Genomic DNA, 14,753 nt, shown 5'->3' with positions numbered 1-14,753 from the left:
AAGGAAGGAAGGAAGGAAGGAAGGAAGGAAGGAAGGAAGGAAGGAAGGAAGGAAGGAAGGAAGGAAGAGAGAAAGATGGGAGGGAGAGAGAAGATGGATAGAATAAAGTAAGGAAGAAAGAAAAGAAATCAGTATTCAAACATACAAACCTAGTACTAGTTAAAAGCCCTAGCTAGCTTGCCATTTACACCAGAACAGTTAGAGAAGCACTTTGTGTTTTTGAGATTTGTAAAGAACTAGAAAGAATATAGTACCAGTGAGGACTGTGGATGTAGAATATTATATCTATTTGTAGTCTCGGTCTTGCTGATTAGCTCTTCTGGGCTTCTTACCAGCCTTTTTTTCTTCATTCTTTGCTACAAGTAAAGGCTCCATGCATAGGAAGATGGAGAGTGATATATTCAGAAGTGAAGGTTACAGAAAAACAAAAAATGTTGCTGATTTTTTAATTGTCATGTGCTAATTGCTATTTATAGAGGGGACATAGCATAGGAGATAGAACCAGCTTTGAACCCAAGATTTCAGCTTAGGTCCCTATCCTATCACACTTTAGCTGTATGACTTTGGGCAAATTATTTAATCTTTCAACGCTTTAGAAAACTCTCTAAGACTATATGTAGAAAAAAATTTGCAGAAAAAGTACCAATTTGTATTGGTAAGGATGTTTCCTCACCTGGAATGAATGAAATCACTTGTGCATGTCCTATGTTTATTCTCAATTTAATAAAATAAGGTTGAAGTTTCAGCTCTTTTTTACATGGACTGTTGTCAACTACTTGCATAATTAAATTATTTGTAGTTTAGATATGGGCACAATTTTGGTCCTTCATTCCAACCATCAAGATTATTTGGAAGCCTTATTTCACCAGCCCATAGATTAACAAAGTCTCCCACATCTGTCTTTTTTTTTTCTTTTTTAAACCCTTACCTTCCCTCTTGGAGTCAATGCTGTGTATTGGTTCCAAGACAGAAGAGTGGTAAGGGGTAGGCAATGGGGGTCAAGTGACTTGCCCAGATTCACACAGCTGGGAAGTGTCTGAGGCCAGATTTGAATCTAGGACCTCCTGTCTCTAGGCCTGACTCTCAATCCACTGAGCTACCCAGCTGCCCCCTCCACATCTGTCTTTAAATTTGATCAAAAAGTCTTGGGTGGGAGGGGAAGGAAGTTAGGTGTCTTGAGAGCCAGGTTTAGAGATGGGAGATCCTAGGTTCAAATATGGCCTCAGACACTTCCTAGCTGTGCGACTCTGGGCAAATCACTTAACCGCCATTGCCTAGCCCTTGCCACTCTTCTACCTTGAAACCAATACATGGCATTGATTCTAAGATGGAAGGTAAGAGCTTTTTAAAAAGACTTCCAAGGATTCTTCTGAGTTGTTGGTATAAATACTGAAGGATAAAGAGCTCAGAACTGGAGTCTCAAACACATAACTAGAAACTTCCCACCAAGATGACACTAATGCATTAACTAATTCTCTGATAATCACTTAATTAACTACAAACTCAAACCAATTTGATTTAGCAAATAAAGATTTGTCCTAAGTTTCAATTACATACAAAATACTGCATCAAAACATTAATCGCTCATGGGTAGAATGAGCTAACATAATAAAAATGACAATCCTACCCAAACTAATTCATTTATTTAGTGCCATACCTATCAAACTACCAAGAAACTTTTTTACTGGATTAGAAAAAACTATAACAAAGTTCATTTGGAAGAATAAAAGATCAAGAATATCAAGGAAAATAATGAAAAAATGTGAAGGAGGCAGGCCTAATTGTACCAAATCTTAAACTGTTCTATAAAACACTGGTCATCAAAACAACATTGTACTGGTTAAGAGACAGAAGGGAGGACCAGTGGAATAGACTTGGGGTAAATGACGTCAGCAAAACAGTGTATGATAAACCCAAAGAGCCCAACTTTGGGGACAAAAATCCACTATTTGACAAAAACTGCTGGGAAAATTAGAAAAATGTATGGGAGAGATTAGGTTTAGATCAACATCTCATGCCCTAGATCAAGATAAATTGAATATAAAGAAGGAAACTATAAGTAAATTAGGTTAACATAGAATAGTATTCCTGCCATATATATGGGAAAGGAAAGATTTTAAGGCCAAGCAAGAGTTAGAAAATATTACAAAATGTAAAATAAATAATTTTGATTACATTAAATTAAAATGGTTTTGTATGAACAAAACCAATGTAATCAAAATTAGAAGGCAAGTAAAAAATTGGGAAAAAATCTTTATAACAAAAAACTCTGACAAAGGTCTAATTACTCAAATTTATAAGGATCTAACGCAATTGTACAAAAAAAGCACGCCATTCCCCAATTGATAAATGGGCAAGGGACATGAATAGGCAATTTTCAGATAAAGAAATCAAAACTATCAATAAGCACATGAAAAAGTGTTCTAAATTTCTTATAATTAGAGAAATGTAAATGAAAACAAGTCTGAGGTATCTCCTCACACTTACCAGATTGGCCAACATGACAGCAAAGGAAAGTAATAAATGTTGAAAGGGATGTGGCAAAATTGGAACATTAATGCATTGCTGGTGGAGTTGCGAATTGATCCAACCATTCTGGTTGGCAATTTTGAACTATGCTCAAAGGGCAATAAAAGACTGCCTGCCCTTTGATCCAGCCATACCACTGCTGGGTTTATATCCCAAAGAGATCATAAGGAAAAAGACTTGTACAAAAATATTTATAGCTGCGCTCTTTGTGGTGGCAAAAAATTGGAAAATGAGGGGATGCTCTTTGGGGAATGGCTGCACAAATTATGGTATATATTGGTGATGGAATACTATTGTGCTAAAAGGAATAATAAACTGGAGGAATTTCATGTGAATTGGAACAACCTCTAGGAAGTGATGCAGAGTGAAAGGAGCAGAACCAGGAGAACATTGTGCACAGAGACCGATACACTGTGGCACAATTGAATGTAATGGACTTCTCTACTAGAAGTAATGCAATAATCCAGGACAATTCTGAGGGACTTGTGAGAAAGAAGCTATTCACATCCAGAGAAAGAACTGTGGGAGTAGAAACACAGAAGAAAAACAACTGCTTGATCACATGGGTCGATGGGGATGTGATTGAGGATGTAGATTCTAAATGATCACCCTAATGCATATATTAATAATATGGAAATAGGTCTTGATCAATGACACATGTAAAACTCAATGGAATTGCTCATTGGCTACAGGAGCGGGGTGGAAAGAGGGGAGAGAAAAAGCATAAATCCTGGAATCATGGAAACATATTCTAAATTAATTAATTAATTAAATATTTAAAAAAGGAAAAGAAAGAATTTATTGAGTGCCAGCAACTGGGCTCAGCATGGAAAATACATATACCCAAAAGTGAAAAGAAAGACAGATGTGTCTAGGGGCAAAGACGAGTAGTTATACTTTGTATATGTAGGGTTTGAGACCAAAAGCAAGATATGCAAACAGGTCACACAATGGATCTAGAGTTGAAGGCTGCTCACTAGCTCAGCCTGGTACTTTCATCCAGTCTTGACTTCCACAAATCAACAAGTGTTTATTAAGTACCTACTATGTGCTAGATTCTGTGCTCAGAACTGGGGCTAGAAAGAAAGGCAAAACCATACTGCCTATCACCAAAGATACTTCCTTCTAATGGAAAAAACAACATACAAACAGCCATGTATGGTATATACAGAGCAGGCACTTTCTCCATCTTTGTCTCACTTGTCTCACTTTTATTTTTTGGAAGCCCTAATTTCCTTCAAACACTGCTTCCTGCTTTATGAAGCCTTTCTTGGCCCCCAACTATTTGTACCTCTCTTAATAAGTTAATTCATGTTGACTTTGTACAGTTTTATGTAAATGTATATATGCATACATAGATATACTTATATGTATATATTCATAGATAAAATAAGTAATCTCTAAACATACATATTGTATCCCATTAGAAAATATAGACTCTTGGAGGCCAGGCATTGTCTCATTTTTATCATTTCTACAGAACCTGGCACAGTTCCTGACCTGCTGATTGATTCATTGGCCTGAAATACCTAAAATTACATAAGAATCTAAAGTGAAGAAGCCAGAACTAGAAAGACATGTCATACTATAACATCAATATTATATGAATAAGCAATTTTGAAGTCTTTTATAAACTGATGAAGAATTCAATTAGCAAGACAAAGAGAATAATTTATTTAATAACAGTACTGTAAAGGCAAGCAACTTTCAAAGTTACATAAACTCTAACCAATGAAATGACCAATCACAGTCCCAAAGGACTGAGAATGAAACATTCTATCTACTTCCTGACAGAGAGGTGACAGATTTAGGGTGCAGAATAAGAAATATAGATTTATAAATACAACCATTGAGGGAATTTGTTTTCCTTGATTATGCTTGTTACAAGAAATTTTTCTTTTCACATTTTTTAAATGAGATGAGGAGTGGGAGGGAGAGGAAAAATACTTCTGTTGGTTAAAAAATATAGCACTTTAAAATATAAATAATATACATATATATGTAAATATAATATATACACATTTCTGTATATTTTATATTTATATAACACAATTGATATAGGTAGCATAATAAAATGTCAATAAAGTATGGGTTTTATTATATTTATATTACATTATATTTTATATATGTTTCCTTTATAAAGTTGATGTGCTTAAGGAAGGAAGGAAGGAAGGAAGGAAGGAAGGAAGGAAGGAAGGAAGGAAGGAAGGAAGGAAGGAAGGAAGGGAGAGAGGGAGGGACGTGCATTTAGAGAAACCTGTGAAAACCTCATTTCAACTAACACATAGTGGAGGGAATAGAGCCAGGTGAATAATTTATACAACAATATTGTACTAAAAAAACTTATTCAAATAGCAAAGGTAAGGACTACAATATGGAATATTATGTACCCTTTTAGACTTAACTGATGTGTTGATTAGGTGTGCTGAACCTCCTGCCCCTGTTCCCTACCACTTTTCTCCCCTTCATTTTTTGGAGCGGAATATATTCAGAAGTCAAGGTGACATAAAAACAGAAAAAAAAATCCGTAATTTTTAAAATTACTATGTACAGAGGGAGAACCAGGAGAGCAAGTTATATAATAACAACAATATAGTACAAAAAAACAACTTTGAAAGACTTAAGAAATCTAATTCATGCAATGGCCAAGCACAATTCCAAAAGACTCATGCTAAAGGATGCTCTCTAATGCCTACAAAGAGGTCGATTTAACAAGCATTTTGTTGTTATTGTTCAGTTGTTTCAGTTATGTCAGATTCTTCATGATCCCTTTTGATGTTTTGTTGTTGGCAAAGATACTGTAGAGGTTTGCCATTTCCTTTTCCAGATCATTTGACAGATAAGGAAACTGAGGCAAACAGGATTAAGTGACTTTCCCAAAGTCACAAAGCTAGTTAGTATCTGAAGCCAGATTTGAGCTCAAGAAGGTAAGTCTTCCTGACTCCTGCCCCATCACCTTATCTGTTGTACCACCGGGGTGCTAAGAAGCATTGATTCGGTACCAAAAATGTGCCAAGAAGCATAAAAGGTAGAAGAAGCCACTATGGAAACTAATCCCCCATCCTGCTAAACTGGTACTATCTTAAATACTTCTCATTTTATTTTCTTTTTTAAAATTCCAAAATTTAGTTGGAGACATACGCCTTGCCTCAGCCATGAAAATTGCTAGGATAGCCCATGGTGAGGATCACCCAAGGCCAGTATGAATTTTGGGTAAAGGGAAAGCAGTAAATTAAAGAGCTAGCCTATCTGGCTTCTCAAGGCAAGAGTTAAGTTGAACCCCAAATCAGATGCTTTCATTTGCATCCTAAAGATAAAAAGATAAAGATAAAGATAAGAACAGGTTGGTCCAGGGGTCATTCTTGAAAAAGCGTCTAGGAGTAGATGAGATGCTAATAACCCTCAAATTTCTTATTTCAGTCTTAAGTCTGAAAGTTGAATATCACCAAACATGATTCATATTGTCATAATATTAATATGCATGTAATGTGAGGCTGAAATGCAATTTTAATATTTATCCTATGGAGATAAACAAGAGCAACACACATCTGCATAGAAAATGTCTTAGAAATCACTTCCAGGGCTCACAAACTAATCCAGTTATAAATATGTGTATTCAATATGGCAGAAAGCTGAAGCCATGTCAACAACGCAGCCCCCAGCCCTTTGCTTATAAAAGCAGAAAGTCATGAAAGAAATTAGACTGTATTTATTAATTCATTTCTCTGCACTGTTCAGAAAGATGCAGAGGAAAGAAGGAATCAATTTCTTAGTGGGCTACTTCTACCAGGGCTTGGAATAAATATGGGTAAGAAAGCGATCCATTGCAATAGGGAAGCATCTTGGGGCCATGGAGCAGTCATTGACATTTAACCCATAAATTCACCCCCGAGAATTGAATTTTTCATTTTATAGTATTCCCTTTGATTGACACTCAAGTGAATAATCTTTATATTTCCTTCTTGATTCAATGTCAATAATAATAATGATGAAGAAGAAGTTGATGATGATGATGGTGATGGTGATGATGAATATTATGTAGCACTTTAAAGTTCATGAAGCACTTTATAACCATTATTCCACTTGAGCCCCCTAATAGCCCTCTATGAGTATAATTACTAGCATGAGTAACTTGCCCAAGGTCACATGTGTAATAAGAGCTAGGATTTGAACTAAGGTCATGTAACCCTTACTGTAACAATACTACTCTACTACTCTGACTATATATATATATTTACAGATAAGAAAACCGAGCAAAAGTGACTTGTTCAAAGTCATACAGGATTGTAGGATCACCTGTCTAAAACAGGAAGAGATTTCAGAAGTCATGTCCAACCACCTCATTTTTCAGATAAGAAGACTGAGGTCTGGGGAGGTTAAATGACTTGCCCAAAATCACACAGCAAGTAAGCAATCAGAAGAAGTGTGAGCCCAGAGGTTCTGACTCATGTCCTAGTGCTCTTCCCACTAGACCACATACATGTAAAGCCAAGACTCAAAGCAAGATGTCTCGTTTTCAAATCCAATGCTGTTTTCACTACATTCGCATCCCTTCCTATCAGAAAATTTTGAGTTCTTCATAGAATGATTGTCCAACTTCACAGTAACGTAGAAAGCTACCTAGAGACCTGAAGGAACCCCAGAGGTCTTCTAATCCAACACTCTCATCTTCAGGTAAGAAAACTATAGACTAGTCTAGACAGATTGGGTCACTTACCCAAAGTCATACACAAAGGTAGAAGAGCTAGAATTTAAAGCCACTTCCTCTGACCCCAAATCCAGTCCTCTCCGCGTCATGTCATACATACTTAAAGAGTACTTTGTATAGAAAAGTAGAAATAGTAAAAGAGAATAGACTTATTCAGACTTCCTGGACTGGGACTAAAACCTAGGCATAGGCCACCCCAAAAATTCATCTTGTGCTGGGAATATTTTACAGCAATTCTCCATGCCTATTGAAGGAAAAGTAAATAATTGAGTGCCTGGTTTCTCTCTGTATAATTTTCCTAATTAGACAACAATCCTTGGATTATAACGGAGCTTGGGTAAATATAATGATGGCTCATTTGCCATGAATTCCCTTAGTTTCATTAACCAATTACTTTTTTTTTTCCTAATTCTTCAGGTATCCTTCAAAATCACCCTCGTTTAAACATAAGCAGATGTGTAGCAACCCAGGCACATGGCTCCAAATTTAACCCTCGATGCCTAATAAATGCGCAAAAGGAAAAAGCTATATATTCCTAATATGCTCTTTAATTACATGGTTTGAAACAGAACTATTCAAAACTAATGATGAAATTAAAGACCCCGAGATCTAATTTGATGAAGTTATGAGTTCGCCGGTTACAACGTGGCTGGCAGAGAAATTCATCAAGATTGCTTCGCCGTTCACTTGGGGCTGAAAGTAATTTTCAGGCAAGAGGCTAGAAGTCAGGGTGGATTGTGAAAACGGAACAACTTCCATCCAATAATGGGTAATGCTCTGGTTTTTATGAGCTCCTAACTGGACCCACACCAAGCGGAGGCCCGCGCCCCCAAACCGCACCATTAGCAATTGACATAGGAGACAAAGATGCCTAATGGACCAATATCAGACACTTTGAGCAAGCAGCAATGCTGATTTTAGACTATGTTATTATGCTAATAGACTGTAAAATAGTCCAGAGGAACATGCCTTTAACGGATTTACCCCTGTTGGGAGTGGGGGGGGGGGATGAGGGGAGCGACAAAATGCTTGGCAAGCAATTACTGTGAATTATTATGCTATCTAAAACTCAATTACTATGGAATCATCTGTTTTGGTTTTCCAGGTTTATTATCATTAGCATACATACAGTAAAAATAATCATAATAATAATAATGAGCAATCCACTAGAATCAGTAATTTACAAACAAAAGTGGTACAAGGCGATCTGTATATATGTATATCCAGCACATACAGCTTTTTTTTTTCCTCCCAGGAAAGGACTTTTCTTCTTGAATGCATCATGTGCTTTTAAGAAATGCCTTGAACAATAGCTGTAATTTAGAGTACAATTAGGGAAGCCACTTTTCCCTTTTACCTCCAATTACTGGCAATAACCTGCTCTGCTACTTCCCACACTGCTCCCTCCGCCATGCTCTCTTTCCCAGGTGTTGATCTTACAGATGAAAACAGGAGGATGTAAATAAGATGTGGCTGCCTTCGGCTAGAGAAATGCCTAGAAGAAAAAGGTGGACCCAAACCTCTCCTTATGCTGTTCCCTGATGATAGCATCCCTTAGGCTTGCATTCTAGGGTGTGTGTGGTGGTGGGGGGAGAAGAGACAGGGGGTTATTCCTCTACAGAGTTAGAGTTCAGGATGGTTTGTCCATTAGAACTTCTCCCGACCTCTTCTGAGTGGTTCTGTGATCTGAAGGATTTAAGGGAGATAGGAAAGGGGTGATGAGGAACTCAAAGAGGTATAGAATCATGGAGCTGGAACTTGGAAGGGAACTTAGCCACCTAGACCCCCCACAGCCAATCTACCAGCCAACATCCCTTTTCTCCTTTTCCCCTCCAGGTCAGATGTTGACCTCTATGCCTACCCATGAATCCCCACTCCATTTCAGACCTTATATTCACTCTCCTCTTATTAATGATAATCAGTACCCACCCTTCAAGGCAAAGCACATTCTCAGATCTTCCCATCATCCCTATTGGTTAACCATTAAAACCTCCAGACCTTTTGAACAACTCTGTAGCTGGACCCTTCTATATAAGCTATCTCCCCCAATTAGAATTCTGTAAGAGCATAAACTTTTGGATGGAGATTATTTTTATTTCTACAACTTAATACATTTGTCAGTACATAGTAAGCCCTTAATAAATGCTTTTTCCTAATTCATTCATTTTCCATTCATCTTGTTCCAACTGCTCATTTTATAGAGGAAGAAAGGAAAACCCAAAGAGTTTGAGAGGTCACCCAACAACGATGGGTCAAAGCTGGATGTCCTAATCTAGCACTACAACCCATCAAATGTTTAAGAATCCCTCCTTCACATGGTTTGGGGTGAACATGATCAGGGATGTAGACTCAAAACTACCACACCAATGCAACTATCAACAATTTGGAAATAGGTCTTGATCAATGACACATGTTAAAACCAGTAGAAATCATATCGGCCATGGGAGGGGAGAGGTCGGGGGATGAAGAGGAAAGTAAGAGCATAAATCATGTAACCATGTTAACTTTTCTAAAAAATAAATATTAATAAATATTTAAAAAAAGAATCACTTCTTTATGGATTTGTTAGTAGTCTGACTCTAGAAGGATGGAATTCATTGGGGAAGAGATGGGAAGTCTTATATTTCAGTTCAAAAATTTGATGTCATATGCACAAAAAGGGGGAAGAGGATTCAGCAAGACTTTTATCTAATAACAATTGTGTAATTAGAAAAAAATCTTGAACTCTTGGACTCCATCTCCCAGAATTCTTTCCTCACCCCAAAATTCCTTTTCCCTTTTTGTTTACATGTGTCTTTACATTATTGTTAATATAGTTCTGTAACTCCTCCCTTACACTCTTTTTTCCATGTGTGCAGCTGGGAAAGTGGGCTTTTTATTTTAGTTATCATTAATAAATCTTATTAAATATAACACTGGAGGTATTTTATATTAACTTTACTTCTCACACAATGGAGGTAGAGGCTTTAGTGGCAGATGGGTCTAATAGGATTCAGCAGGGTAATCTGGAATCCAAATGCCTCATATTACATTGGACTGAATTAAAAAGGGAATAGTACCCAAGATTTGATAAGCAATAATACTCTGCCCTTGTGGGAACACACCTAGGGGAAGTATTCTGTTTTGTCCTGGGCCCCACATTTTAGGAAAGATTTCATTAAGTTAAAGAGTGTCACAACAAGGGCAACCAAAGTAACTAATGACCTTGAGTCCATGCCACAAGTGGATGAGTTGAAGGAACAAGGAATGGTGTATTTTTTCTTAGAGAAGATCCAAAGGAAAAAATTATTAGGTGCTTTCAAATATCTGAAAGAATTTGGGGCAGGGAATAAAGAGGAAGATAGAGCTACCCTTCTCAAAAAAAAGGGGAAAAAAGGTCACTAAAATAAAATTTTAAAATATACCAAAGAGAACAGAAGGAAGCCCAGAAGGAATCCGAGACAAACAGGACAGCCTTGAAAACAGTATGTTGAATTTATTATACACTTAAAGGCCAACAGTACAAGAGAAATCCAGAGTTTCTTCTCTTTCTGTTCCATTGTTTATCAGGAAAAGACCAGTTTATTTATGTTTGTTAAGCTCATAATTTTTAAATGGGAAAAAAATATAATATTTCAAAAGCTATCATGTAGAAGAGAGATTAGATTTGCTTCACTGGGCTCCAGACAATAGAACCAGCACATGTTTCAGAGGCAAATTCAGACCTGAGGTTAAGGAAAACTTTCTAATAATTAGAGCTGGAATGGGCTGCCTCTGATCATCTTCCATTACTGGCTAAATGATCACTCACTGGCTATGCCCAAGTAGAGGTACTTCTTTGGGTATAGGTCGGGCAAGGTGGTTGCAAAAGAGCCTTCCACCATGGAAAGTCTGTAATCCTGAGCCTCTGATTCTATGCCTCTTCCTGTGCAATTGCCAAAAAGGAAAGCAGAGTATGTAGAGATGAGCAAGTGAGCACATAGAGTAGGTCAAGTGTGATGGTTTTAAGCTTCTTCACGAAGAAAGAGAAGATCACTTCTGGCCCTGAGGATGGGAGAAGAGCCTTCAGGCTTCACCCCCACCTACTGAAGAGAAGACTTTCTTAGCATGCTACCTTCTGCAATAAATGCTCATGGATTCTTGTTAAGCCAATGCTTTTTTCAAAGATACTCCCAGTTTAAGTACAAGCGAGAAGGTGGCAGAGAGCAGCCTTATCAGGTACCACAGAGCATGAAGAGGCATGGCCCTGGAGGTCAGGGGTTCCTTTCTGTGTTCCTCTAAAACTCAGGAACAAAAATCAGCAAAGCGGAGGGCTGTGTGATAGAAATGCTAGGTGCAGTACCAATCCTTCCCAGCTGAGCTCAATGTGATCCTTACAACTCTTCCCCCTGCTTCCTGGGGTTTCTAGCCCCACTCTCTAACAATCGCCGTGATACTAGAACCTTGGATCCCCCTCCAACCACCCGTCCCATTCAGTTCCTCATGATTTGTTTCCCTGGTTGACCCCTTTGGGAAGCATCTTGCCTTATCTCCTTAGAACCAACCCTCTCTACCACTCCTCCTTCCTAACATCTTTTCCCCATGTTCCTTCTACACTCTCCGGCCCCCTTTTTTGTGGTGCCTCCATTTCATTAGAAGAGAAACACCTTAAAGACAAGGACTGCCTTGCTGGCCTTTATTTATATCGCCAGTTCCTAGCATTGAGTAAGCACCTACGAAATGCCTTCTATATTTATCTATAGTAGGATCATCAGAAGAGAGCTTACTAGCCCCTTACCAAAAATTGGGGACAGGGGTGAGATTCGGGGCTTACCATGAGAGAATAAATGTAGATTTGATTCTTTTCATTTTTCACTTTACAAAAAGAAAAGGGAAATGTGGGTAGTCTCACCAGACTCAGATGGCCAAGGCATTTTTCAAACCAGCCCCAGAGAAAAGAAAGCTCTTTCAAAGTCTGATATTGCCATTAGAGGGTCAGGTGGCCCTGGAAGGTCACTTTCTACCATCTGCTAGTGGAAAACCTAAGCATTAGCGATGTCAACCACATGCACAAATGCCCAAGGAGACACCAGGCATCTATGGGGCTGCATTCCGAGGACTAGCCAGGATATGTCAATTTAGTAACCTTCCTGTAATGGAATGATAGATGACCAACCAGTGAAAAAGACCACAGTCTTTCAGACCTGAAAGATATTACATTCAGAATCAAAAGTGACACCCAGTCAGGCATCAGTGGTTCCTCTCAGGTGGAACCTCTGTACCTGGGGAGAATGGAAAAGAGGCAGTGCAGATGTGGCAACGACTCCAAAAATGGCAGCCAAGGAACAGACCATGTAGAAGAACACTCCAAGATCTCTAATTCACCAGGCTTGGGGCTTCCTCAAACACATTTTTAATGGATGGACCCATTATGTCTTTTCTAAAAGGCACTTTTAAAACTTAATAAACGCCTGCTTACTATCGAACACAACACAATCCCTTTACCAGTTAAACTGTCCTCATGAATCATTTGTAATTATCGGGCATTTTTGTGCCCAAGGGAGAGATAACAATGTTATTGTATCCCTCTGATTTTATGAAGTCGAGACAGGGAAACAAATCATGAGGACCTGAATTCATCTGGGCATCTCGGCTCATCAGCAGCAGTAACAAACTACGAAACCAAAGGAGCCAACAGAGACCTGGGAGCCATCGGCACAGCCTCTAGTCCCTGGATGGACTTGCTTTATTTATTCCTCGATAAAAAGGAAAAGAAGAAAGACCAATGTTTTCTGATGTTTTGTGTAGGTGTGTGTAGAGGTGTGTTTTGTGTATATGAGAGAAAGACAGAGACAGAGAGAGAGAGAGAGAGAGAGACAGAGACAGAGACAGAGACAGAGACAGAGACAGAGACAGAGACAGAGACAGAGACAGAGACAGAGACAGAGACAGAGACAGAGACAGAGACAGAGACAGAGACAGAGACAGAGACAGAAAGACAGAGACAGAGACAGAAAGACAGAGACAGAGAGACAGAGAGAGAAGAGAGAGAGAAATCTTCTTTAATATTTCCAGTCATTTTAAGATTTTGTGATCTTCAGACCACATTAGAAGCTGGCTTCTTTAGTAAGAAAACTAGGTCTCCTGGCATAATGTATTGAGCAGTTGATACAGAGGCATGGAGACCTTAGTTCAAATCCTGCCTCATCTACTTAATCTCTGGACAATTTTGGGCAAATCACTCAACCTGTCTCAGTCCCAGCTTCCTCATCAGCAAAATGGGGATCAGGCTAACACACACCTCCCAAGGCTGCTATAAAGATAAATGAAATCAAATAGTAAGCTATTCTGTACACCTTAAAGTTCTGTCTAAATGTTAGTTATTATTAAATAACCAGGGCCAAATTGTGTCACACTTCAAGTTTTGGAAAGCACTTTACATACTATTTCCTTTGATTTTAACTTCATTCTGCTCCATCCCTCCCTTCATATTGTAGATTCTTTCATTAGACCCATTTTTCAGATGATGAAATCAGGAAAGGTTAAATGATTTGCCCAGCATCACACAGCTAGTAAGTTTCTGAGGATGGATTGGAACTCAGGGCTTCCTGATTCCAACACCCTCTCCATCATGCCACCTCACTGACTAAAGAAGAGCATCCCTCTGCTTTTATAGAAAGCTCTGAGTCTTTTCTTTTTTCTTTTAAAAGTATTTTTGTTCTTATTACATCACTTTATCTTCATAAATAAAACTGGCATTTGAGGTAACTGCTTCAAAGTTTTCAAAGCACTTAGCATGGGCATGATGGGGCTGAGAGAGGATGCAGGACTTGCCTAAAGCCACACAGCCATCAAGTGTCAGAGGCAGGCTCTGAACTCAGGTGTCTTGAAACCAAGTCCAGCATTGAGCTACCACTCCATGCTCCTCCCACAACAGTCAGTGACAGAAATGAGAAAACCAAGGACCCCAACAGCATGATTTCCAAGTTAGCCACAAGGCTAGGAGGAGAACTCAAGACTCCTTGATTCTAATGCAGCCATCGTCTCTCTGGATTCCACCAATAAGATGGATCTTTTTCTCTTGATTTTTAGAAAAAAATTACAAATGAGAAAAATTTCAAATGTTTCACAAATCAGAGTCTTAGTGAGAGAGATCACTTAGAAGGTCATTGAGTCCAACCTCCTATAATAGAATCATGGAATCACAGAGTTATATTGGGAAGGACCTGAAAGGTCATCTGGTGAGACCTCCCCTCATATTACAAAGGAGGAAACTGAGGTTCATTGATATGAAGTGACTTACCCAAGGTCACACAAGTTGGAAGTCCCAGAGCCAGCTTCTTAGAGTCCAAATCCAGCTTCTTTCCCCTGCATCTCACTTCCTCCAACCCCAAATCTTCTCCATGAGATCTGTAACAGGCCATGGTACCCACTCATGCTTGTGAGTCTTATCTTAACTCTTGCACTGAGTCTCTCTTTTTTTATTAGCTTATACTTAAGAGTAATGGAATTGACTCTGCAGGAAGGCTCAGTCCTTCTGAATCTGTGCTATGGAGGG

The sequence above is a fragment of the Gracilinanus agilis genome, chromosome 1 (genome assembly GCF_016433145.1).
Source record: "Gracilinanus agilis isolate LMUSP501 chromosome 1, AgileGrace, whole genome shotgun sequence".
NCBI classification, from domain to species: Eukaryota; Metazoa; Chordata; class Mammalia; order Didelphimorphia; family Didelphidae; genus Gracilinanus; species Gracilinanus agilis.
This window is presented reverse-complemented; position numbering follows the sequence as displayed.